This window comes from Callorhinus ursinus, unplaced genomic scaffold, assembly GCF_003265705.2.
Source record: "Callorhinus ursinus isolate GAN/ISIS: 27379988/994484 unplaced genomic scaffold, GSC_fseal_2.0 scaffold3, whole genome shotgun sequence".
Classification (NCBI taxonomy): Eukaryota; Metazoa; Chordata; class Mammalia; order Carnivora; family Otariidae; genus Callorhinus; species Callorhinus ursinus.
In genome coordinates, this window is record NW_027397065.1 from 34,305,142 (window position 1) to 34,329,732 (window position 24,591).

Genomic DNA, 24,591 nt, shown 5'->3' on the forward strand with positions numbered 1-24,591 from the left:
TGTGTGTGTGTGTGTGTGTGTGTGTGTGTGTGTGTACCACATCCTCTTTATCCATTCATCTGTCGATGGACATCTTGGCTTTTTCCATAGTTTGGCTATTGTGGATATTGCTGCTATAAGCATTAGGGTGCATGTACCCCTTCAGATCCCTACATTTGTATCTTTGGAGTAAATACCCAGTAGTCAATTGCTGGGCCATATGGTAGCTCTATTTCCAACTTTTTGAGGAACCTCCATACTGTTTTCCAGAGTGGCTGCACCAGCCTGCATTCCCACCAACAGTGTGGGAGGGTTCCCCTTTCTCTGCATCCCCTCCAACATCTGTCATTTCCTGACTGGTTAATTTTAGCCATTCTGACTGGTGTGAGGTGGCATCTCATTGAGGCTTTGATTTGGATTTCCCTGATGCTGAGCGATGTTGAGCACTTTTTCATGTGTCTGTTGGCCATTTGGATGTCTTCTTTGGAAAAATGTCTGTTCATGTCTTCTGCCCATTTCTTGATCGGATCATTTGTTCTTTGGATGTTGAGTTAAAGAAGGTCTTTATAGATTTTGGATACTAGCCCTTTATCTGATATGTCATTTGCAAATACCTTCTCCCATTCTGTCAGTTGTCTTTTGGTTTTGTTGACTGTTTCTTTTGCTGTGCAAAAGCTTTTTATCTTGATGAAGTCCCAGTAGTTCATTTTTGCCCTTGCTTCCCTTGCCTTTGGCGATGTTTCTAGGAAGAAGTTGCTGTGGCTGAGGTCGAGGACGTTGCTGCCTGTGTTCTCCTCTAGGATTTTGATGGACTCCTATCTCACATTTAGGTCTTTCAACCGTTTTGAGTCTATTTTTGTGTGTGGTATAAGAAAATGGTCCAATTTCATTCTTCTGCATGTGGCTGTCCAATTTTCCCAACACCATTTCTTGAGGAGACCATCTTTTTTCCATTGGACATTCTTTCCTGCTTTGTCAAAGAATTGTTGACCATAGAGTTGAGGGTCCATTTCTGGGCTCTCTATTCTGTTCCATTGATCTATGTGTTTGTTTTTGTGCCAGTACCATACCGTCTTGATGATGACAGCTTTATAATAGAGCTTGAAGTCTGGAATTGTGATGCCACCAGCTTTGCTTTGCTTTTTCAACATTCCTCTGGCTATTCAGAGTCTTTTCTGGTTCCAAACAAATTTTAGGATTATTTGTTCCATTTCTTTGAAAAAAGTGGATGGTATTTTGATAAAGATTGCATTAAATGTGTAGATCGCTCTAGGTAGCATGTTCACAATATTCTTCCAATCCATGAGCATGGAACGTTTTTCCATTTCTTTGTGTCTTCCTCAATTTCTTTCATGAGTATTTTATAGTTTTCTGAGTACAGATTCTTTGCCTCTTTGGTTAGATTTATTCCTAGGTATCTTATGGTTTTGGGTGCAATTGTAAATGGGATTGACTCCTTAATTTCTCTTTCTTCTGTCTTGTTGTTGGTGTATAGGAATGCCACTGATTTCTGTGCATTGATTTTATATCCTGCCACTTTACTGAATTCCTGTATGAGTTCTAGCAGTTTTGGGGTGGAGTCTTTTGGGTTTTCCACATAAAGTATCCTATCATCTGCAAAGAGTGAGAGTTTGACTTCTTCTTTGCCGATTTGGATGCCTTTGATTTCTTTTTGTTATCTGATTGCTGTGGCTAGGACTTCTAATACTATGTTGAATAGCAGTGGTGATAGTGGACATCCCTGCCGTGGTCCTGACCTTAGGGGAAAAGCTCTCAGTCTTTCCCCATTGAGAATGATATTCCCTGTGTGTTTTTCATAGATGGCTTTTAGGATATTGAGGTATGTGCCCTCTATCCCTATTCTCTGAAGAGTTTTGATCAAGGATGCCGTACTTTGTCAAATGCTTTTTCTGCATCTATTGAGAGGATAATATGATTCTTGCTCTTTCTTTTATTAATGTATTGTATCACACTGATTGATTTGCAGATGTTGAACCAACCTTGCAGCCCAGGGTTAAATCCCACTTGGTCATGGTGAATAATCCTTTTAATGTACTGTTGGATCCTATTGGCTAGTATTTTGATGAGAATTTTTGTATCCATGTTCATCAAGGATATTGGTCTGTAATTCTCCTTTTGGATGGGGTCTTTGTCTGGTTTGGGGATCAAGGTAATGGTGGCCTCATAAAACGAGTTTGGAAGTTTTCCTTCCATTTCTATTTTTTGGAACAGTTTCAGGAGAATAGGTATTAATTCTTCTTGAAATGTTTGGTAGAATTCCCCTGGGAAGCCATCTGGCCCTGGGCTTTTATTTGTTGCGAGATTTTTGATGACTGCTTCAATTTCCTTAGTGGTTATAGGTCTGTTCAGGTTTTCTATTTCTTCCTGGTTCAGTTTTGGTAGTTGATACATCTCTAGGAATGCACCCATTTCTTCCAGGTTATCTAATTTGCTGGCATAGAGTTGCTCATAATATATTCTTCTTATTGTTTGTATTTCTTTGGTTTTGGTTGTGATCTCTCCTCTTTCATTCATGCTTTTATTTATTTGGGTCCTTTTATTTATTTGGGTCTCTTTTCTTTTTGGTAAGTCTGGCCAGGGGTTTATCAATCTTATTAATTCTTTCAAAGAACCAGCTCTTAGTTTCGTTGATCTGTTCTACTGTTCTTTTGGTTTCTATTTCATTGGTTTCTGCTCTGATCTTTATTATTTCTCTTCTCCTGCTGGGTTTAGGCTTTATTTGCTGTTCTTTCCCCAGCTGCTTTAGGTGTAGGGTTAGGTTGTGTATTTGAGACCTTTCTTGTTTCTTGAAAAAGGCTTGTATTGCTATATACTTTCCTCTCAGGACTGCCTTTGCTGTATCCCAAAGATTTTGAACAGTTGTGTTTTCATTTTCATTGGTTTCCATGAATTTTTTAAATTCTTCTTTAATTTCCTGGTTGACCCATTCATTCTTTAGTGGGATGCTCTTTAGCCTCCATGTATTTGAGTTCTTTCCAACTTTCCTCTTGTGACTGAGTTCTAGTTTCAAAGCATTGTGGTCTGAAAATATGCAGGGAATGATCCCAATCTCTTGGTACCGGTTGAGACCTGATTTGTGATGTAGAATGTGATCTATTCTGGAGAATGTTCCATGGGCACTAGAGAAGAATGTGTATTCTGTTGCTTTGGGATGGAATGTTCTTAAATATCTGTGAAGTCCATTTGTCCAGTGTGTCATTTAAAGTCTTTATTTCCTTGTTGATCTTTTGTTTAGATGATCTGTCCATTTCAGTGAGGGGGTGTTAAAATCTGCGACTATTATTGTATTGTTGTCAATGTGTTTCTTGGCTTTTGTTATTAACTGGCTTATATAATTGGCTGCTCCCATGTTAGAGGCATATATATTTACAATTGTTAGATCTTCTTGTTGGATAGACCCTTTAAGTAGGATATAGTGTCCTTCCTCATCTCTTATTACAGTCTTTGGTTTAAAATCTAATTTGTCTGATATAAGGATTGCCACCCCAGCTTTCTTTTGGTGTCCATTAGCATGGTAAATGGTTTTCCACCCCCTCATTTTCAATCTGGGAATGTCTTTGGGTCTATAATGAGTCTCTTGCAGATAGCATATCAATGGGTCTTGTTTTTTAATCCAATCTGATAGCCTGCATCTTTTGATTGGGACATTTAGCCCATTTACATTCAGGGTAACTATTGAAAAATGAATTTAGTGTCACTGTATTGCCTGTAAGGTGACTGTTACTATGTATTGTCTGTGTTCCTTTCTGGTCTATGTTACTTTTAGGCTCTCTCTTTGCTTAGAGGACCCCTTTCAATATTTCTTGGAGTGCTGGTTTCGTGTTTGCAAATTCCTTTAGTTTTTGTTTGTCCTGGAAGCTTTTTATCTCTCCTTCTATTTTCAATGACAGCCTAGCTGGATATAGTATTCTTGCCTGCATATTTTTCTCGTTTAGTGCTCTGAAGATATCATGCCAGTCCTTTCTGGCCTGCCAGGTCTCTGTGGATAGGTCTCCTGCCAATCTAATGTTTCTACCATTGTAGGTTACATATCTCTTCTCCCGAGCTGCTTTCAGGATTTTCTCTTTATCTCTGAGACTCGTAAGTTTTACTATTAGATGTTGGGGTGTTGACCTATTTTTATTGATTTTGAGGGGGGTTCTCTGTGCCTCCTGAATTTTGATGCCTGTTTCCATCCCCAAATTAGGGACGTTCTCTGCTATAATTTGCTCCAGTATACCTTCTGCCCCTCTCTCTCTTCTTCTTCTGGGATCCCAATTATTCTAATAGTGTTTCATCTTATGGTATCACTTATCTCTCGAATTCTGCCCTCGTGATCCAGTAGTTGTTTATCTCTCTTTTTCTCAGCTTCTTTATTTTCTTTCATTCTTTTTTAAACTTAGCCTTACACAGGGCATGAAATTATTCCAGTTGCTTTTGTTTATTTGCTTTGGAGATGATTGATTTCTCAAAAATGTAAACTCTCATGTTATTGTTCAAGTGGGCCCTGACCTTGACTTGTCTTAGGTTTGACATAGCAAAATGGCAGTTGGGGGAGGGTAGGATGATCTTTTATTTAGAAGGGCGGTGTTTGTAAAATGAATTTGTATGCATTCTCAAGGGATAGTTTGTTACCATCTCAATGTCTCAGTGGTTTGTTGATGAATATTTAATGACCAGTTCTCCAAAAATTAACAAAGTGTGTGTGTGTGTGTGTGTAGATATGTGTGTTTATAAATTTTACTGTTGTAAAGGATGTATAGCCTAAAATTTGTAAATTATAAGTTATACAGTATTCTTTTTTATAAATTTCATATAGCCAGTTGATTCTCATAGGATTATTTCATTGATTTTCCCTGAACTATATTATCCATAGCCAACCTATAGTTGCAGCTGTCAAACAAGTACAGTACCAACATGAATGTTTGTTGATATTTTTATCTATGTAAACATGTAAGCTGAAACAATGAAGATATATGTCTAGGGTTGCCAGATTTGGCATCAAAAATAAAGAAGGCTCAGTTAAATTTGAATTTCCAATAAATGACAAATAAAATTTTAGTATAAGTATGATTTGAACAATAGTTGAGATATACTTATGCTAAAAATAATTCTTACTGATTTAAATTTAAATTTAACTGGTGCCCCTGGCTGGCTCAGTCAGAAGACCATGTGACTCTTGATTTCGGTGTTGTGAGTTCAAGCCCCACGTTGGGTGTAGAGATTACTAAAAAAAAAAGTAAGCAAATAAATTCAACTGGACATCCTGTATTTTACCTAGCATTAAAGAACCTCAGTGTTCTTCAATAAAACAAATGACTTCTTTGCTGAATCACATACTAGTTTTGAATACTAGAAGACTATTTCCTCAATTTTTATGCTATTCGTCATGTAATGTCTGTAAACATAACACAGTTTGGACTTTTATCATCATTAATGACATTTTTGCCATCACTCTCTTCAGCCCATCAAATCATCAAAACAATAAGCCAAACCCTGTTTTGTAGCATTAGCCAATTTCTGTGATGTGTAAACTCCCATCATAGCCATTTTCACCCATCTAACTTGATATCACTGGGCAAGCATTTGGAAAGAGATGCACAGTAACACAGTATAGCATTTCCATCGTACAAATACAATAGACACAACCTCAAAAACATAGATGGGGCACCTGGGTAACTCAGTCAGTTAAGTATCTGACTCTTGATTTTGTCTCAGGTCATGATCTCAGGGTTGTGGGATTGAGCCCCAAGTAAGGTTCCACACTCAGTGGAGAGTCTGCGTGAGATTCTTTCTCTGCCTCACCCTCTTGCCCCTCTCTCCCGCTTGCATGCTCTCCCTCTCTCCAAAATAAATAAACATTTTTTTAAAAAAATAGATAAAGCAACTCTTATTAAAATAAATAGGAAGTGATGAATTTTGAGTATTTATTACCTTTTTAAAAAAGATTTATTTATTTATTTGACAGAGAGAGACACAGCGAGCGAGGGAACACAAGCAGGGGGAGTGGGAGAGGGAGAAGCAGGCTTCCTGCCAAGCAGGGAGCCTGATGTGGGGCTTGATCCCAGGACCCTGGGATCATGACCTGAGAGGCGCCCCTACCTTTGTTTTTTAATATAATTTGTGTAGTGGTTAAGTTAGTAAAAGCTTTGTTTAAACTGGCTCACAAAAGTCTTCACAGTGGGGCACCTGGGTGGCTCAGTCATTAAGCATCTGCCTTCGGCTCGGGTCATGGTTCCAGGCTCCTGGGATTGAGCCCCACATCGGGCTCCCTGCTCAGCGGGAAGCCTGCTTATCCCTCTCCCACTCCCCCTGCTTGTGTTCCCTCTCTCGCTGTGTCTGTCTCTGTGAAATAAATAATATCTTTAAAAAAAGAAGTCTTCACAGTGTAACAATTGGCTCTTACAAGCTGGTAAAACCACTGCAATGTACTGAACCTGTCCCTGTCATCCTACCCAAGCCTGTTTTATTAATTTAGAAAATCTGCTTGGCTCCTAGATATGTTTGAGTTTGTGGCCTTTGTTAAGTTGTTGAGATTTTAAAGATCAAAAAAAAAATGATACATCCCTTCTCTAGGGAACTTGGAGCTGTTCAAGGGAGGAATTAACATTTATTGAGTATCTTCTCTATTTGAGACACTGCTCTCTACTACAAACTTAAGATTACAACCTTATAATATGCCATGTTATATAAAAGTGAGAAAAGTAGAGGGGATGTGCACTCTAAACATAAAAAGGTCACTAACATTGTAAAGTAGAAAGTTAAAAGATGAAATCAATTTGCATTCCCACCAACAGTGCATGAATGTTCCTTTTTCTCCACATCCTTACCAACACCTATTGTTTCTTCTGTTGTTGATTTTAGCCATTCTGACAGGTGTGAGGTGATATCTCATTGTAGTTTTGATTTGCATTTCCCTGATGATAAGTGATGATGAGCATCTTTTCATGTGTCTGTTGGCCATCTGGATGTCTTCTTTGGAGAAATGCCTGTTCATGTTTTCTGCCCATTTCTTAACTGAATTATTTGTTTGTTGAGTGTTGAGTTCTATAAGTTTTTTATATATTTTGGATACTAACCCTTTATCAGATATGTCATTTGCAAATGTCTCCTTCTATTCTATAGGTTGCTTTTTAGTTTTGTTGATTTTTCCTTTTGCTGTGCAGAGACTTTTTATTTTGATGTAGTCCCAATAATTTATTTTTGCTTTTGTTTTCTTTCCCTCAGGAGATATATCTAGGAAGAAGTTGCTACTACTGATGTCAAAGAAGTTACTGCCTGTGTTCTCTTCAAGGATTTTTATGGTTTCAGGTCTTGTATTTAGAATTTAGAATTTATTTTGTGTACAGTGTAAGAAAGTGGTCTAGTTTCTTTCTTTTGCATGTTGCTGCCCAGTTTTCCCAACACCATTTGTTGAAGAGACATTCTTTTTCCCATTGGTATTCTTGCCTGCTTTGCTGAAGATTAATTGACCATACAGTTGTTGGTTTATTTCTGGATTTTCTATTCTGTTCCATTGATCTCTGTGTCTGTTCTTGTGGCAGTATCATACTGTTTTGATCACTGTAGCTTTGTAATATAACTTAAAGTCCAGCTTTGCTTTTCTTTTTCAAGATTGCTTTGTCTATTCGGGGTCTTTTAGGGGTCCATACAAATTTTAGGATTCTTTGTTCTAGTTCTGTGAAAAATGTTGTTGGTATTATGACAGGGATTGCATTAAATATGTAGATTGCTTTGGGTAGTATAGACGTTTTAACAATATTTGTTCTTCCAATTTATGAGCATGGAATGTCTATTTCTTTTTTTTCTTTTAAGTTTTTATTTAAAATTCCAGTTAGTTAACATACAGTGTAATATTAGTTTCACGTGTACAATATAGTAATTCAACACTTCTATACATCAATCACCCTGTGCTCATCACAGCAAGTGCACTCCTTAATCCCCATCACCTATTTAGCCTATCTCTCCACACACCTCCCTTCTGGTGACCATCAGTTTGTTCTCTATAGTTAAGAGTCTGTTTCTTGGTTTGCCTCTCTCTTTCTCTTATTTTTTCTGTTTGCTCATTTGTTTTGTTTCTTAAATTCCACACATGAGTGAAATTATATGGTATTTGTCTTTATCTGACAGACTTATTTTGCTTAGCATAATACTCTCTAGCTCCATCCATATTGTTGCAAATGGGAATATTTCATTCTTTTTTATGGCGGAATAATATTCCACTATACACACACACACACACACACACACACACACACACACACACACACACACACCATATCTTCTTTATCCATTCATCCGTTGATGGACAATTGGGCTGTTCCCATAATTTGGCTATTGTAGATAATGCTGTTATAAATATAAAGGTGCATAATATGTCTCTCCGAATTAGTATTTTTGTATTCTTTGGGTAAATACCTAGTAGTATGATTGCTGGACCATAGCTAGTTCTATTTTTAACTTTTTAAGGAAACTCCAGACTGTTTTGTCTTTATTTATTTGTGTTATCTTCAGTTTATTTCATCAGTGTTTTATAGTTTTCATAGTACAAGTCTTTCACCTCTTTGGTTAGGTTTATTCTTAGGTATCTTTTTTTTTAAGATTTTATTTATTTATTTGCTAGAGAGAGAGAGCATAGGTGAGAGAGAGTGAGCGAGAGTACAAGCAGGGGGAGCTGCAGGCAGAGGGAGAAGCAGGCTCTCTGCTGAGCAAGGAGCCCGATGCGGGACTCGATCCCAGGACCCTGGGATCATGACCTGAGCTGAAGGCAGCTGCTTAACCAACTGAACCACCCAGGCGTCCCTATTCCTAGGTATCTTATTATTTTGGGTGCAGTTATAAATGAGATTATTTTTTTATAAACGGGATTCTTTCTGCTGCTTCATTATTGGTCAGAATGCAAACTGGTGCAGCCATTGTTGAAAACAGTATGGAGTTTGGAATAATAATGGAATTGTTAATAAATAATGGAATATTATTCAGCCATAAAAAAGAATGAAATCTTGCCATTTGCAACAACATGGATGGAGCTAGCGTGTATTCTGCTAAGTGAAATAAGTCAGTAAGAGGAAGACAAATACCATATAATTTCACTCGTGTGAAATTTAAGAAACAAAGTAAATGGGCAAAAGGAAAAAGAGAGAGGTCAAGAAACAGATTCTTAATTATAAAGAACTGAGTTACTAGAGATGAGGTGGGTGGGGGGAATGGGTCAAATAGGTGATAGGAATTAAGGAGTGCATTTGTTGTTGTGAGTATGGAAGTGCTGAATTACTATATTGTATATCTGATACCAGATAACATTGTATATTATCTAACTAGAATTAAAAACTTAAAAAAATAAATACAGGCATACTTCAAAAAATTGATAAAATCAAAATTCCTAGCGTGACTGTAATATTATAGGTCATCTATACCCATAATTAATGACTGGAAGGGATTGCATGTAAGTACTTTTTCCTTTAGGACAATGGTCTTAAAGGGTGATGTATTTTTTCTATATTTTTCTTTGATGTTTTTGTGAAGATTTTCTGGACTAAGCACTAATGTCTACAATTCAGACAACAAATACGTTAAAGTAATTGAAGGGGCATTTCTTTGTGCTGAGACAGCTTTGGGGAAGCATGTGGAGTATAAGCCCAGCCTTAAAGAATGGGAGGGATTTCGAGAAGTACAGAAAGCATTCCAGGCAGGGCAAATGGCATAAGTAAAGGGTGAGAGAGAAGTATTTTGAAGGAACAATAAATAAAATAGTCTGTCTGGAAAAGGTTCAGATGTATCCATATATGTATAAGCTATATAAAACTAGACCCCAGGAAGTCCACTTTTGGCATAGAATCAAATTCAAATAACTAATAGTTGGAAAAATTGAAACTAATTTAAATCTTTACTACAGCTGCTTTAAGAAAACACAAAAGCTGGAAGACTCCCACCCCTTATCACCAATCTTTCTCTCCCCTTAGGTTCTCATCTCTTCTGGTAAATTATTCTCTCCCTATCTAAGCCCTTCTCTACTTCATTGATCACCCCAGTCTTCCCATTAAGTTTCAGGACAGGGTTGAGTGGCAATTAGAATTTTCCTTAGTAGGCTGGGGAGAGAAATAGGCTGGGTACTAATGCAAAGATACCTCTTGTCTAACACACCCATACATGATGATTACATCAATAAGCCATTTCTCTACGCTTCCTCTCCTTTCCAACTCTGTTATATTAAATTATGTTCATTTCTTGATTTTTTTGTGTGTTCTTCTTTGCATTAGGCTTGTACTTGCTATCAACTTGCATATAATATTCACTTCCTCTATCTTTTACCTACCCAATTCATGTTAAGACTGAAGGATTCGTTTTATTTTATTTTATCTTATTTTATTTTATATTTTGGGAGGGGTGAAGGAGAGGGAGAGAGAGAATCTTAAGCACTGAGTTTGGAGCCCAACACAGGGCTTGACCTCATGACCTTGAGATCATGATCTGAGCTGAAATCAAGAGTCGGATGCTTAACTGACTGAGCAACCCAGGCACCCCAGGATTCTTTTTAGAAGTGACTTTACCCAGAAGCTTTCCTTGATCACATAAACTGGATTAGTTGCCTCTCCCCTTTGAACCCATAGTACCAGGTATTACCTCCTGTTTTAGCACTGATTACATTATCTTATCATTACCGTTTTACCTTTGTCCCCACTGAACGGTGGAAGATTTGAGGACAAGCCCTAGGTCTTATTTGGTGTGTGTGTGTGTGTGTGTGTGTGTGTGTGTGTATAGTTATGTATAACAATATATTTCTATTTATGCAAGTAATATACATTTCTGATGCATTTATATACATACATATCTATTTATTTTTGAGTGCTCCTTTTATATTTTTGGATAAATTAGCTCATTTATTGGCAACATCTATGTGACAGGCACTATATTAAGCAATTTGAAAACTTTCTTTTCCTGCTCTGGCCAACCATATAAAGTAAAAGTTACCCTTAATTATCAAAGGAGAAATCTAGGACTCAAAGAGGTGTGATACTTGCCTAAGGTCACACAACTAGGAAATGGTAGCAACAAAATTTGAACTCCAGGGTGTGAGTGGTCCATGTGTATACCTCAGCATAAGGCATAAAAAGTCCATTATAGAGCCTGCCTTCCATAGGGTAGAGAGAGAAAATGTGTTACCAGACAAGCTGTGGAGGCTATTTGGGACTGACTGTCAGCCAGGCCCTTCCTTGGTTGGCCACTGGGAGATGAGCTTGTGTCAGCTAGCTGCTGCTGATTCAGTCAGATGCTGAGAAGAGATGGGTGGAGAATAGATGCAAGCATACATTGATCAGTTGTAATTAAGGGCCTCTTGTTTGTTGATTCCTTTGCTTCCCTTATTATGAGACATTTAAATATAAACAGCATTTCTTTTCAATAATGATCTGTCCTCCTTTAAAGGACTGTGAATGAGCCTATTTAGTGGGTCTCCTAGGTGACAAATAGATATTCTCTTTTAAAAGTTTTAACAATTGTATAAAGTTGTATGAGTTTCCTACAGTGGCTATAACAAAGTACCACATACTTAGTAGCTAAAACAATACAATTAAGTTCTATAGGTCAGAAGTACAACAACGGTCTCACTGGGCTAAAATCAAAGTGTCAGCAGAGATACATTACGTTTTGGAAGCTCTAGGGGAGAATCTGTTTCCTTGCCTTTTCCAGTTTCTAGGGATGACCTGCATTTCTTGGCTTGTGGCACCTTCCTGCATCTTCAAAGCCAGCAACAGTAAGTCAAATCCTTCTCATGCTGCTATATCTCGGGCATACTTCCATTGCTACACTGTGTCAAACAACAACCAGGAAATGTTCTCCACTTTTTATTATTATTATTATGTTGTTGTTTTGTTGTTGTTGTTGTTGTTAATCACCATACATTACATCATTAGTTTTTGATGTAGTGTTCCATGATTCATTGTTTGTGTATAACACCCAGTGCTCCAATCAGTATGTGGCCTCTTTAATACCCATCACCAGGCTAACCCATCCCGCCATCCCCCTGTCCTCTAGAACCCTCAGTTTGTTTCTCAGAGTCCAAGGTCCTTATTCTTAATGACATTTGCAAAATCCCTTTTGCCATATAGGGTAACATATTCACAAGTTCTGGGGATTAGAGTGCGGACACATCTGGGAGGCTGCTATTCTGTTTACCACGAAGTAACCCATTCTACAGATGAAGAAACTAAAACTCAAAGAGGTGAAGTGACTTTTCCACAGTCTCAGATCTAGTAAGTGACAGATTTGAGATTCAGACTTGGCTCTGTGTGACTCAGAAGTTGCTCACTCTTTCTGAGACAGCAAGCTGCCTTTTCTAACATTTCTGTGCAGGTCATAGAACTGAGTAGTGGTCTTGAAGAGGTGACAACTTATAGAATGTAATGATTAGATGGCTTTCTAACTGGGAGCAGGGAAGCATCCTTGAATAATGAGAAAACAAGACCCTTTACTGATCAATAGGGTAATGTTGCATTTTATCCCAGGTGTCTTTTTAGTTTCCCAGCACAAGTTACACTGCAGGTGAGCACTACCACATATTAACTGTTGGACCATGGCACATTTTTTTTAAAGATTTTATTTATTTATTTGAGAGAGAGAATGAGATAGAGAGAGAGCATGAGAGGAGAGAGGGTCAGAGGGAGAAGCAGACTCCCCGCTGAGCAGGGAGCCCGATGCGGGACTCGATCCCGGGACTCCAGGATCATGACCTGAGCCAAAGGCAGCTGCTTAACCAACTGAGCCACCCAGGCACATTTATTAGTCAGCTTGGACTGCCATAACAAGATACCATTGACTGGGTGGCTTAAACAGAATTAATTTTCTCAAGTTCTGGAGGCTCGAAGTCCAAGACAAAGGTGTTATCAGGGTTGATTTCTAGTGAGGCCTCTCTTCTTGGCTTGTAGATGGCTGCCTTCTTGCTGCGTCCTCACAGGGCCTTTCCTTTGTGTGTGCAGAGAGAGAGAGAGAAAGTGCTTTGGTGTCTTTTCCTCTTCTTACAAGGACACAAGTCCTATCAGATTAGTTCTCCACCCTTATGACCTCATTTAACCTTATTACCTCCTGAATGGCTCTATTTCCAAAGGTGGGGGGGCTAGGGCTTCAACTAATGTAGATTTTGGGAGGACACAATTCAATCATAACGGCATATAAGAGGCATTCAGTAAATATTAGCTGGATAAATGAATGAATGAATGAATCCCATTTGTTGTGGAAATATGACATGCCAGTTACTAGGACTTAACATTTGTTGTTCTTTTAGTCCTTAGAACAATGTGCCATGTAAGTCTTATTATCCATACTTCTCTAGGCCTTGATACATTGAACTGTAATCCAAGGTAGTCTCATAGTTTCCTTTCAAGCTTAAGAATCTGTGATCTTATTAATTACCTTCTGTGGGCTTTTCAGGGACCTTTTGTCCCAATACCTCTGACCGAAAATCATGATTGGTAAGAGTCTTGGCTTCTATTAGATAAGCCTTGTAGGTTATTTTCCCTAGATCTTGTGTGTAAATCAGCCTTTCATGGGAGGTATAGTAATAGTCCCTTGGTCAGCATTTTCATTGGCTTGGAGGTCAATAGAACACATTACCTGGAGCATATTACCTAAAGAGGTGATGATGGACGAGGACTTTGTGAGTAGAGAAATGCACCACATATACCCCTGCAGAGCCCCAGCCTACTCAGGTGCTTGCTTTGCATTGACTCCTATCAATCTATTATGTGCCAGGTGCCAGGATTACAGAAATTATTTTACCCATAGGTGTTTCTAGTCTAGCCAGGTAGGCATAGAGGTAAATCAGCAAGTACAGTCTAGTATACTAAATACTATATTAGAGTGAAGAGCTAGGGCTATCAAAGTATAGAAAAGGGGCATCTAAACCAGTCTGGAAAGGTTGGGAAAGGCTTCCTGGGAAAGGTGATGCTTGGATTGAGTATGGGAAGGTGAGAGATATTTAGCCAAAGGAAGAAAGTAGAGGGAGGAAGAAAGTATGCTTGAATTATAACTGTGCCATTCCTGTGTGTGTACATTCATAGCAAGAAAGAGGGCAGTATGTATCAAGGTACTTCAAAATGAGTATAACTCTTCGTCTGTTAACTTCACTTCTAGGAATTTATCCTGAGGAAGTTACTAAACATGCACATAAAGATTTATGTGCATGGATGCTCATTGCTCTATGATTTATAATATTAAAAAAACAGAAATAGCGTAAATATTTATAGTGAATTGGATAAATGAATCCATATGATGGAATATAATGTAGACATTAAAAGCCATATTTAATGAGAGGAATGTGCTCAAGCTGTAGTAAGTAGGGAAAAAGTAGTTTAAAATATGATCCCAATATTGTTAAAATTGGATATAGAGTAGGACAAATGTATATTAGTTACATAAGTTCTGCATGGGGAAAAGATTGGAATGAAATATATCAAAATGGTCAGTGGATAGTAGAAATATTAATTAAAATTTTTTCCTTTGTATTCTTTTAAATTTTCTACAGAATCATTCATTATGTTTGTAATTTTAATGCAAATTTAACCCCTCAAAACTGCAAAGTGTTTTTTTTTTTTTTTGCTACTCACACATCCCTTAGCTGTATCCCACTCATGCTGGGGCCCCAATCTCTATGTTTCCATCTCTACCTGGGTCTGTGCACATGTCTGCAAGAGATACCAAGAACATAATTTCAGGATGGTATTTCTATTTCGGTATCCACAGCTTTTCTTTTTCCATGTCCTTTTCCACCCTCTTTGTGATCCCTTTTCCCCAGAAAGGTCAAGTTCTGCCCACGTGCCTCTCTTGATCAAACCCTACTTTTAGGGAATAAAATAAGTGCATTTATTGAACACTGACTTATGTGGCAGGCACTATTCTAAGCACTTTACATAGATTGACCTGATTAATCCACAGAAACCCAATATATATACTATTATAACTTCCATTTTACTGATGGGTACACCAAGGCCTGGGGAAATTCAAGAACAGCCCAAGTTCACCTAATTAGTAAGTGCTGGAACCTGGATTTGAGTGCAGGAAGTCCCTGTGCACGCTACAGATTCCTAAAGAGAGGCTGATATGTAACCAGGAGCAGAAACTTTCCCAGGAAGGTATGTTTTAGTAGAAGACTGAATTCTCAACTGACATAGACCAATGCAATGGGATTGGGATAGAGAAGTTAATATTTAGGGGGTGTTGGGCCTCCCATTCCAATGAGATGCTCACGGTATTTTATAGACCTGTTGATGTGTGAATCTTTATGTTCCAATTTCTTTGAATCTCACTTTTGGGCAAAACACCCATGGAACAATGAGGAATTGGGCTCCTGCATAGAGCTGAGAGGGTGTGCCTATAGAAAGAGCACAGGGAACTGTGTTACATGATTCTGCAATTTCATAAGACTCCCTGTTATTGTGTTTCCTCATGTTAGGGAGGGGAAAACCCAATCTGTAAATGGCTATATGCAGAAAAAAAGAAAAAAAACACCCTAGCTTGCAAAAGGTCCTGGCCAGAGCTTTAAGCAGGTTGCGAACCCTGAAAAAATAAGTTCCTGTGTGAGCAGTCCTGAAGAGGTCCCTCAGTGGGGCAAACCCTTTGTACTCAGGTCAGCAAGGGCTGCAGAGGCAGAAGCCTGGGCCCAATGGTGAAGTTAGTTGCCAGATATGCATAAGCTGAGGTTCCAGGGAGCTCCAGCTCATTGGCATTCATCAGGTTGGCCGAATCCCAGGTGACCTTTTATATTTGTGCCAGTGTGTTCCATCCGGCTCAGAGTGCTTGGTGGTTTATGCAGCCCTCCAAGGGAATTTTTTGGCCTGCCGAAAAGGAAACCAATTGTTAGAAGGCCAGGCTCTGGCCAGGAGATTTCTTTTAAGCTTTAATATATGTAGCCTAAAGCTGAGGTAATAGCTTTAGTAATATTAATAATACTTAGTTCACTTTCACATACATTGACCCGGGGTAAAAGAAGCATTTTAAAGCCTACATTGAGGTGCTCAGCCTGTTGTCCTTGTCACAGGAAGGCATTGCTTTATCAGTCATCTTGGTTTCCTCTCCATGCTTGCTTTGTACCTTGACTCAATAGGATAAGTATGACCCTGAAGAAGGCCTGTCCCCACTCCACTCTGTCCTTGATACAAGGCATGAGTCATCCACTATAGAACCAAGATACAAAGTCCACAAGCTCATACTCTCAATTTCCAAAATGTGAGACAGAAGAATTCCAATGGATACCTGCAAGATAGTTGTCCCACCTTATAACTGGAAAAAAGGCAGTTGGGTTGAGAAGAAAGGAAGGGGCGTCAACAATGTGAGACTGATGAACACAGCAGACTCCATTTATCACAGAGCCAAGTGGCAGCTAAGATAGCACCCATTTCTCTTTGTCACTGTCAACCAGTGAGGATGACCAACCATCGGCCAGATGGTTCCCAACAATCAACAATTGTCTGGGCTTAAGACTTAGCTCTGCCCCCATCCAACCACCCCATGCAGATAGCCCTTGTTTAATGGCCCAGGATTCTGAACATCCTTGAAAGGACTCTGCACTCCTAGAGGTCATGCCTTGGCATGAGAAGGAAGCCCCTGTCTCATGCTGGTAGGACTAGATAGAACTAGACCTGAAATTCTTACGGAACCTTACTTAGGCAGAGGTGAAACTCACAGTCACAGGTGTGTGTGTGTGTGTGTGTGTGTGTGTGTGTGTGTGTGTGTGAATGTGTGTGCTACTGTTACCCTCCCTGTCTCAGCAGCAAGGAGTAGTTGGGAAGAGTCCCAAGCAGGGTATAGAAACCTCTGTTTTGGTACTGACTCACAAGGAACCTGCTTTTGCCTTGGGGTAAGTCCTTCCAGTTCCCTCTCTGCATATCAGCTACCTCAAGTAAAAATATCAGGCCAGTGATTTCCATCAACTCCGCAGTTAAGTCACCTGCTTTCCCTCTTCCTAACATATGCCCTTGGGCAAACTTACCTTCACCTCTTTGAACCTCAGTTCCTCCTCTATACATTGGGGATTGAAATACTTAGAAAATAAAATAAGACGTACATAAAACAGTTGTTTTCAACTCCGGCTGCATATTGGAATCATCTGCAGAGCTTTAAAAAATACTGATGCCTTGACCTCACCTCCAAAAATATAACTTAATTTGTTTGCAGTGCAGCTTCTAGGTAATACCAATGTGCAGCCAAAGCTGAGAACACCTAACATAAAAAGAATAGCACATTTTCTGGCCCCAAAATATGCATCTGATGAATGGAAGTTCTTAGATAATAATAACCTTCTCTAAGAAGGTTCCTGATGGTAGAAACTTCAGGCTAGATGAAGAAATCTTTGGCTTTTTGTAGCCATTGATATCAGGGCAAGTGCAGCCAAATGTGTCCATGGCAGAGGGGTTCAGATGCAATACTATGTGTTCAAATCCTTTTAAAAAGTAAGTAATACTTTTTCTCAATGTAGAAACTTTGGAAACCATGGAAAATCATGAAGAATTCCATCACTGAGGGCCAACCACCATTAATGATTTGATGTATCTTCTAGTTTTTTCCCCACCATTGTTAAATTCAACAGTTAACTTAATCAATAGGCATTTGCTAGTGTTTATTATGTATCTACCATATACCAAGCACTGTTTGGAGTGGTAAGCTAGTTTATCATAAGTCAAGACAAACGAATATAATTTCGCCTTCTACTTTTTTCACTGGACATGTTAGTTTGAGTGTGTTTTCCCACCTTACTAAATATTCTTCCAAATCTGTAGTTGTTAAGGACTAGACCATAATCCCTTTCATGGTCTTACTGTTGGACATTTAATTATCTCTTATAACTGTTCAGATCTTAGAAATGAATTTTAAAGCATTTCATTGTAGAAATTTTAAAATATTATTTCTGCATCTTGGTTGACTGTCTACCTTTACCTTCTGACCTAGGCGTAGAACTCAGCCAATTCCCATGAGGCATGTTTCCCCTGATATTCACATGGCTCCGTCCTGTGTTGCTTTCAGATTTTCACTCAACCTTCACCTTTGGAGTGAGGCCTCTCTCTGGAACTCCCTATCCACATCTTGCTTTATTTAACTCCATAGCATTTGTGTCATACTGTTTATTTTCCTTTCTCAATTTTATTTATTGCATGAGTGTGTCTACCTGAATGTAAACTCCACAAGAGTAGCGATGGTTCTTCAGGTCTGTTCACTACTCTCTCCTTAGCGCCTAGATAAGAGATTTACCTCATGAATAAGAACATTTGTCACAGACCATTTCCAGCAAAGATGGGAAAGACAGAACATATGCTACTGGAGGTACTGAGAGAAGGCCTGTGTGGCAGAAACTTGGAGAACAGTAGAGCCCAATTTCAGAATAATGTTTAGGAGCAAACTCTCTTCTGCATTTGACTGTTGTCTTACCAATCTTGTCCTGGGACAAGGAATTAGAAATGCCTTGCTCTGGGAAGCTGAGAGTAAGTTTGCTGCATCAGCATTGGAGCCTCTTTCTTCAGAAAAGGTGACCCTGAGATTATTTACAATGATTGGTCCAGCTCAATATCCATAGATATAAGTAACTCCTAAGAGTTACTTAAATGGCCCTAAGCAGAAACAAAGCCCTGGGCTCAAGATGTCAACTGTTGGTAGGAAGTGTTCAATATCAGACAAGTGGAGGTCTTTGTGTTTTTAGCAGGTGGTCCCTGGGAAGGGTGCAAGATGCCTGTAGCCCCAGTGAAGGGATGACTCATGTTCCCTGTGCCTGAGTCCAGCCCCCTTGGGGAAACCTCTGTTATTCATGCTCAGAATGGCAGACAGATCAATGAAATCCATTCTTAGTCCTAAGCCTTGTTAAACCATAGCTTTGGCCCAGCCTAGGACTGAGGCATTTAGTGAAATGTTCTAAAGACAGCAAAAGGGAAGAGAAGGTGTGACCAGTAGTTAATGATGTGTCCGCCAGAGCCAGGATCTGATTTATTCATTTGTTTATTATTTGTTTGTAAACTATAACTCAAGATAAGGCACACACACAATTCTTTTTAAAAATCAAGTAAGGTAAAGGACTAAGAGTTGAAAGTTTCCCTCCACACCCCCCATGGCTATATATCAGGTCTCTACTCTCCTAGCTTTCCCCACCCAATGGCAGCCATGCTTACCATTTTTTTTGTACATTCTTTTCAGAAATGTGTGTTTGTATGTGCATGTTTATACAAATGGAAGTATGCTATACCTTTTGTGCACCTTGCTTTTCTTCTTAATATATCATAACAAATGTTCCATAGCAGATAAAATAGATATTAACTTTTAAGTGCTTCATCATAATCTATTATTTAACTGAACTATAATTCATTTAACCAACTTTCTGTTGATGGAGTTTAGATGTTTTCAATTTCTGCAATTATAAAAATTGCTGTAATGAATATCCTTACATACGTTCTTAATAATATTTTTTCCTGATTATGAAAAAAATACTAACTCAACTGTATAGAGAATTAAAGAAATACATAAAAACAAAGAAGACAATAACATTTATTTAGAGATATCCATCATTAATATTTAGTTCCTTTGTCTTTCTTCTTGGTACTTTATTTTTATATTAATTTGTATGGTACAATTTTTTATCCTTTACTTAACTTTACTTGTGAGCATTTTCCTATGTCACTAAACACTCCAAAAGCAACATTTTAGAATGCTAGAGAATTTTCCATCATATGGCTATACTTTGATTTATTTAACTATTGCCTTGCTATTGGACATTCTGGTTTTTTGGTTCTTTTGTTTCTATATGTAGTATTTCAGCATACACATTTGTTCATAATCTTTGTCTGGATTTCTACTTCTACTAAGGGAAGGTTACTTGAAGAGGAGAATGAACTTCCCTTTAGACCTTTAATACACATTTTCAACTTGCTTTCTAGAGAATCTGTGCTAATTTGCACTGCTACCAAGATGCCAGTGAATGTCCATCTCACCTCACTCTTGCTAACATTGTATGGTAGCTACTAGGGCTGGTCACAAATATTTTCCTTTTCACCTTCCAGGCATAATGTCCAATTATACTCCTCTACTGCCTTAAAGTTAGAAGTGGCTGTGTGACTTGCTTGTCACCGGAAGGCAAGTGGAATTGACATGTGTCATCTTTAGGTGGAAATTTATGAGACAGTGTGAGAATCACTGTTTTTCCCCTATCACAGCAACCAGAAACATTCTGGATAGTGGAGACACTATCTGCCTGAGTTTCTGAGGGAGGAGATGCAGAGCAAAATCCCAACCAGCCCTCTTTGGATTCTTGGCATGAATGAGAAATAAACCTTTGTTTTTAAAAAGCACTAAAACGTAGGGGGTTTTTTTTTCATGATTTGTATAATTTATTTTTGAAGCAACATGTGATAAACCTAAAAGAGAAAAGCAAGAGAAGACCCAGTAACTAACACTTTCTCTTTTTATACAATAAGACTTTGCTACCTTCTTCTGTTATCAAAAAGAATTCCATTCCTTCTGCTAATGTCCTCCATGCTATTCCTTATGTTCCACAAATAAGTGAAACCATATGATAATTGATTTTCTCTGCTTGACTTATTTCACTTAGCATCATCTCCTCCAGTCCCACCCATGTTGATGTAAAAGTTGGGTATTTATCCTTTCTGATGCCTGAGTAATATTCCATTAGGAGAAGAAAAATGAAGGGGGGGAAATCAGAGGGAGAGACAAACCATGAGAGACTGTGGACTCTGAGAAACAAACTGAGGGTTCTAGAGGGGAGGGGGTGGGGGGATGGGTTAGCCTGGTGATGGGTATTAAAGAGGGCACATACTGGATGGAGCACTGGGTGTTATATGAAAACAATGAATTGTGGATCACTACATCAAAAACTAATGATGTTGAATCACAGACCCGTACTTCTGAAACAAATAATACATTATATGTTAAAAAAAAATAGTAGGAAAGGAAAAATGAAGGGGGGAAATCGGAGGGGGAGACGAACCATGAGAGACTATGGACTCAGAAACAAACTGGGGGTTCTAGAGGAGAGGGGCATGGGGGGATGGGTTAGCCTGGTGATGGGTATTAAAGAGGGCACGTTCTGCATGGAGCACTGGGTATTACACACAAACAATGAATCATGGAACATTACATCAAAAACTAATGATGTAATGTATGGTAATTAACATAACATAATAAAATAAAATTAAAAAAACTAATGATGTATTGTGTGGTGACTAACATAACATAATAAAATTAAATAAAAAAAAAAAAGAATTCCAAAGTGGGGTCATGTAACGATGCTCTATTTCTCACACTAGGTGGTGCACTCACTAGTGTGCACTGTCCTATGCTCACATACATTATTTGAGCATATCGAAAGTTACATATAAAAATTTTATTTTTTTATGGTATTTTCTTTTTTTTAATTATGTTCAGTTAGCCAACATATAGTACATCAGTAGTTTCTGATGTAGTGTTCAACCATTCATTAGTTGCGTATAACACCCAGTGCTCATCACAACATGTGCCCTCCTTAATACCCATCACCCAGCTACCCTATCCCTCCACTCCCCCCTTCTGAAACCCTCAGTTTGTTTCCCAGAGTCAGGAGTCTCTCGTGGTTTTTCTCCCTCTCTGATTTCCTCCCCTTCAGTTTTCCCTTCCTTCCCCAATGGTCCTCTGTGCTATTCCTTATGTTACACATATGAGTGAAACCATATGATAATTGTCTTTCTCTGCTTGACTTATTTCACTTAGCATAATACCCTCCAGTTCCATCCATGCCAGTGTAAATGGTAGGTATTCTTCCTTTCTGATGGCTGAGTAATATTCCAATGTATGTATGAACCACATCTTCTTTATCCATTCATCTGTTGAAGGACATCTCAGCTCCTTCCACAGTTTGGCTATTGTGGACACTGCTGCTATGAACATTGGGGTGCATGTGCCCCTTCTTCTCACTGCATCTGTATCTTTGAGGCAAATACATAGTAGTGCAATTTCTGGGTCATAGGGTAGCTCTATTTAACTTCTTGAGGACCCTCCATACTGTTTTCCAGAGATTGTCTATACCAGCTTGCATTCCCACCAACAGTGTAAGAGGTTTCCCCTTTCTCCACATCCTTGCCAACATTTGTTGTTTCCTGCCTTGTTAATTTTAGCCATTCTAACTGGTGTAACCTGGTATCTCATTGTGGTTTTGATTTGTATTTCCCTGTTTTATGGATGGTGAAACTGAAACTCAAGGAGCTTAAGTAATCTGCTTATACTTATTTATTTTTTTTTTATTTTTATTTTTTGTGGCATAGTTGAAACTATATTGATAATGATTTATTGCTTAGATGTGTAAATTTTCTAAGTACTTGTCTTACTATGGTAGATACATGGTTTGCAGCTAGCAGAACTGCAGTGACATGCACTGCTCACAATCTGGTTACAGCCTTTGTTCACCATGAAAAATGCTCTGCTTAATTGCACAGTAGATAATGTTAATTTCTCATGGCACTTTTTCAATGTTTGTTCCTTTTACCAACACTGTAAATATTATTATAGAAAGTTTTAGTATTTCAAAGACTTTACTGTGGTGAAGCTAATTTATAACATTCTTCAAATTTTCTTTTTTCTTGCTAATGATTTTCATTGAATTTTGAACACTGATGGAATCTGCTTAGCACTTTAAACTTTCTCACACAGCTTTTGAACATGATTTGCATCTAATATCGGTGGGAGATATTCTAAAACAAATCTGCTTTTAAAAAGTAACCTTACTACATTAGTGGCAAATGATGAAGCTAGTTTGAAACCACGTCTTCCTGACTCCAGGTTTTAGAGTTGATTAACTCCACTCCTCCATTCCCAACTTTCTGCACTGGACATCAAGAGCAGGAGTCACAAGCAGATGTCTTTCAGACAGGATCTAGCCATCAGATAAATTTAGTGTTATTCTTCTGGTTTTAAAAATTGGAAAATTTCATAGAAATCTATGTCTCTGCCTTCTACTGACAAACAGATCTGAAAGCAATGAACCTGAATTGTTGTGTGGAAACAATTGTCTGAAACCAAGTAGGAGTTTCTCCTTTACATGGAGTATGAGATCTCTGGTCTCCACAGTCCCCACCGCTCCCTATTGTCTTATAACTACCTCACTCTGTTCATGGCTGCTATCCATTCAGCCTCTAGAGTCATTGGATTTAATCCTGACCTTGAATCTCATTGTGGTATTGTGCAAAGAATGCTTCACTATAATGTAAGTTCCCAGAGGCAGGACTTGTCTGTTTTCTTTTAGAGAAAGAGCATGCAAGTGGCGGAGAAGAGGGGAGGTGGGCTGGAGGAGGGACAGAGGGAGGGAGAGAATCTTAAGAGGCTCCCCGCTGACCTAGATCTCACAACCTGAGATCATGACCACAGCTGAAATCAAGAGTTGGACACTTAACCAACTGAGCCAGGTGCCCCTGTCATCTGTTTTCTTAACTGTATCTCCAGGACTTGGAACAGTGCCTAGAGGATTCGAGACTTGCAGTATATATATGTGAATGAATGAATGGTGTCTTTGTATGGACCAGGTGTTTTGATGGTAGGAGGCTCTCTGTAGCAGCAGTAGTCAAGAAAATTCCTTTGATTGAGAAATACGTGCAGAGTCATCTCATACTAAATCTCTTTCTTTGCCTGACTTCATACCATGGAGGTTCCAACTCCTCTCCTTGCTGAACTTGAGTTTGGGGACAGATGCTCTGAATGCTGCAGATTTCACTTCCCTTACCTTCCCTTTCCTGCCCACTAGACTGTTCTACCCAGTCATCCTGAGGCCCCTGAATGTATAAGACCACAGCATGTCTGGATTACAGACAATTTTTATTGTCTTTCAAGAGCTCTTTCTTCCCACCCTACTTAGTGAGACTCTACCATCCAAGAAAACTGCTTTACATTCAGAGCTCCAGATGCTTTGGGTGGGTTCTTGGCAAAGAAAGGACATTTGAACCCAGATGAAAGGTGTTAAGAATAACTGGGCTTGAAAATCACTGGCTGCTGCATTAGTGGAGATAGGATTTGTGGGAGCCAGAGACAGGGACAGAGGAGACTCTCTCTTCCTCTGCTTGGATCCATGTGAATTTCTGCTCTGCTGTGACTCCATCAGCAGGGGACTCAGGCACATTGGAGCAGTGAATCCTCAATGACCCACGCAAAGCATTTTCCTTGACTTGAAGTGGGGGGTACTCATGTGCTGGTGGAAATAAGTTTTGATGCAATATAGTAGCAACCTTCTGTCAACAATTCAGAGCCTTGCTAGGGAAGAAATGAATCCCAGTCACTGGAGGTTCTCAGGGCTTGTTTCCTCAGAGCTACATATTGAGGAATGCAGTTGTAGTTTGCCAGGGGCATAATAACCCTCCACAAGCACATGCTATGTGCTTAGCAGAAAGCTAGTTGCATATCTGTTATCACTTTTCATCTTTACCCTATTTCATAAATACAGAAGCTGACACTCAGCAAGTTTCAATGACTTGTCCAAGGTCGCATAAACAATAAGTAGAAGAGTCAGAATTTAAACCCAAAACTCCAAAATTGATTGCTATTGGTGTCTGTATTTGCCATAGAAAAGATGGAAAGACCATCTGGGAAGAGATGCAATGAGCATGT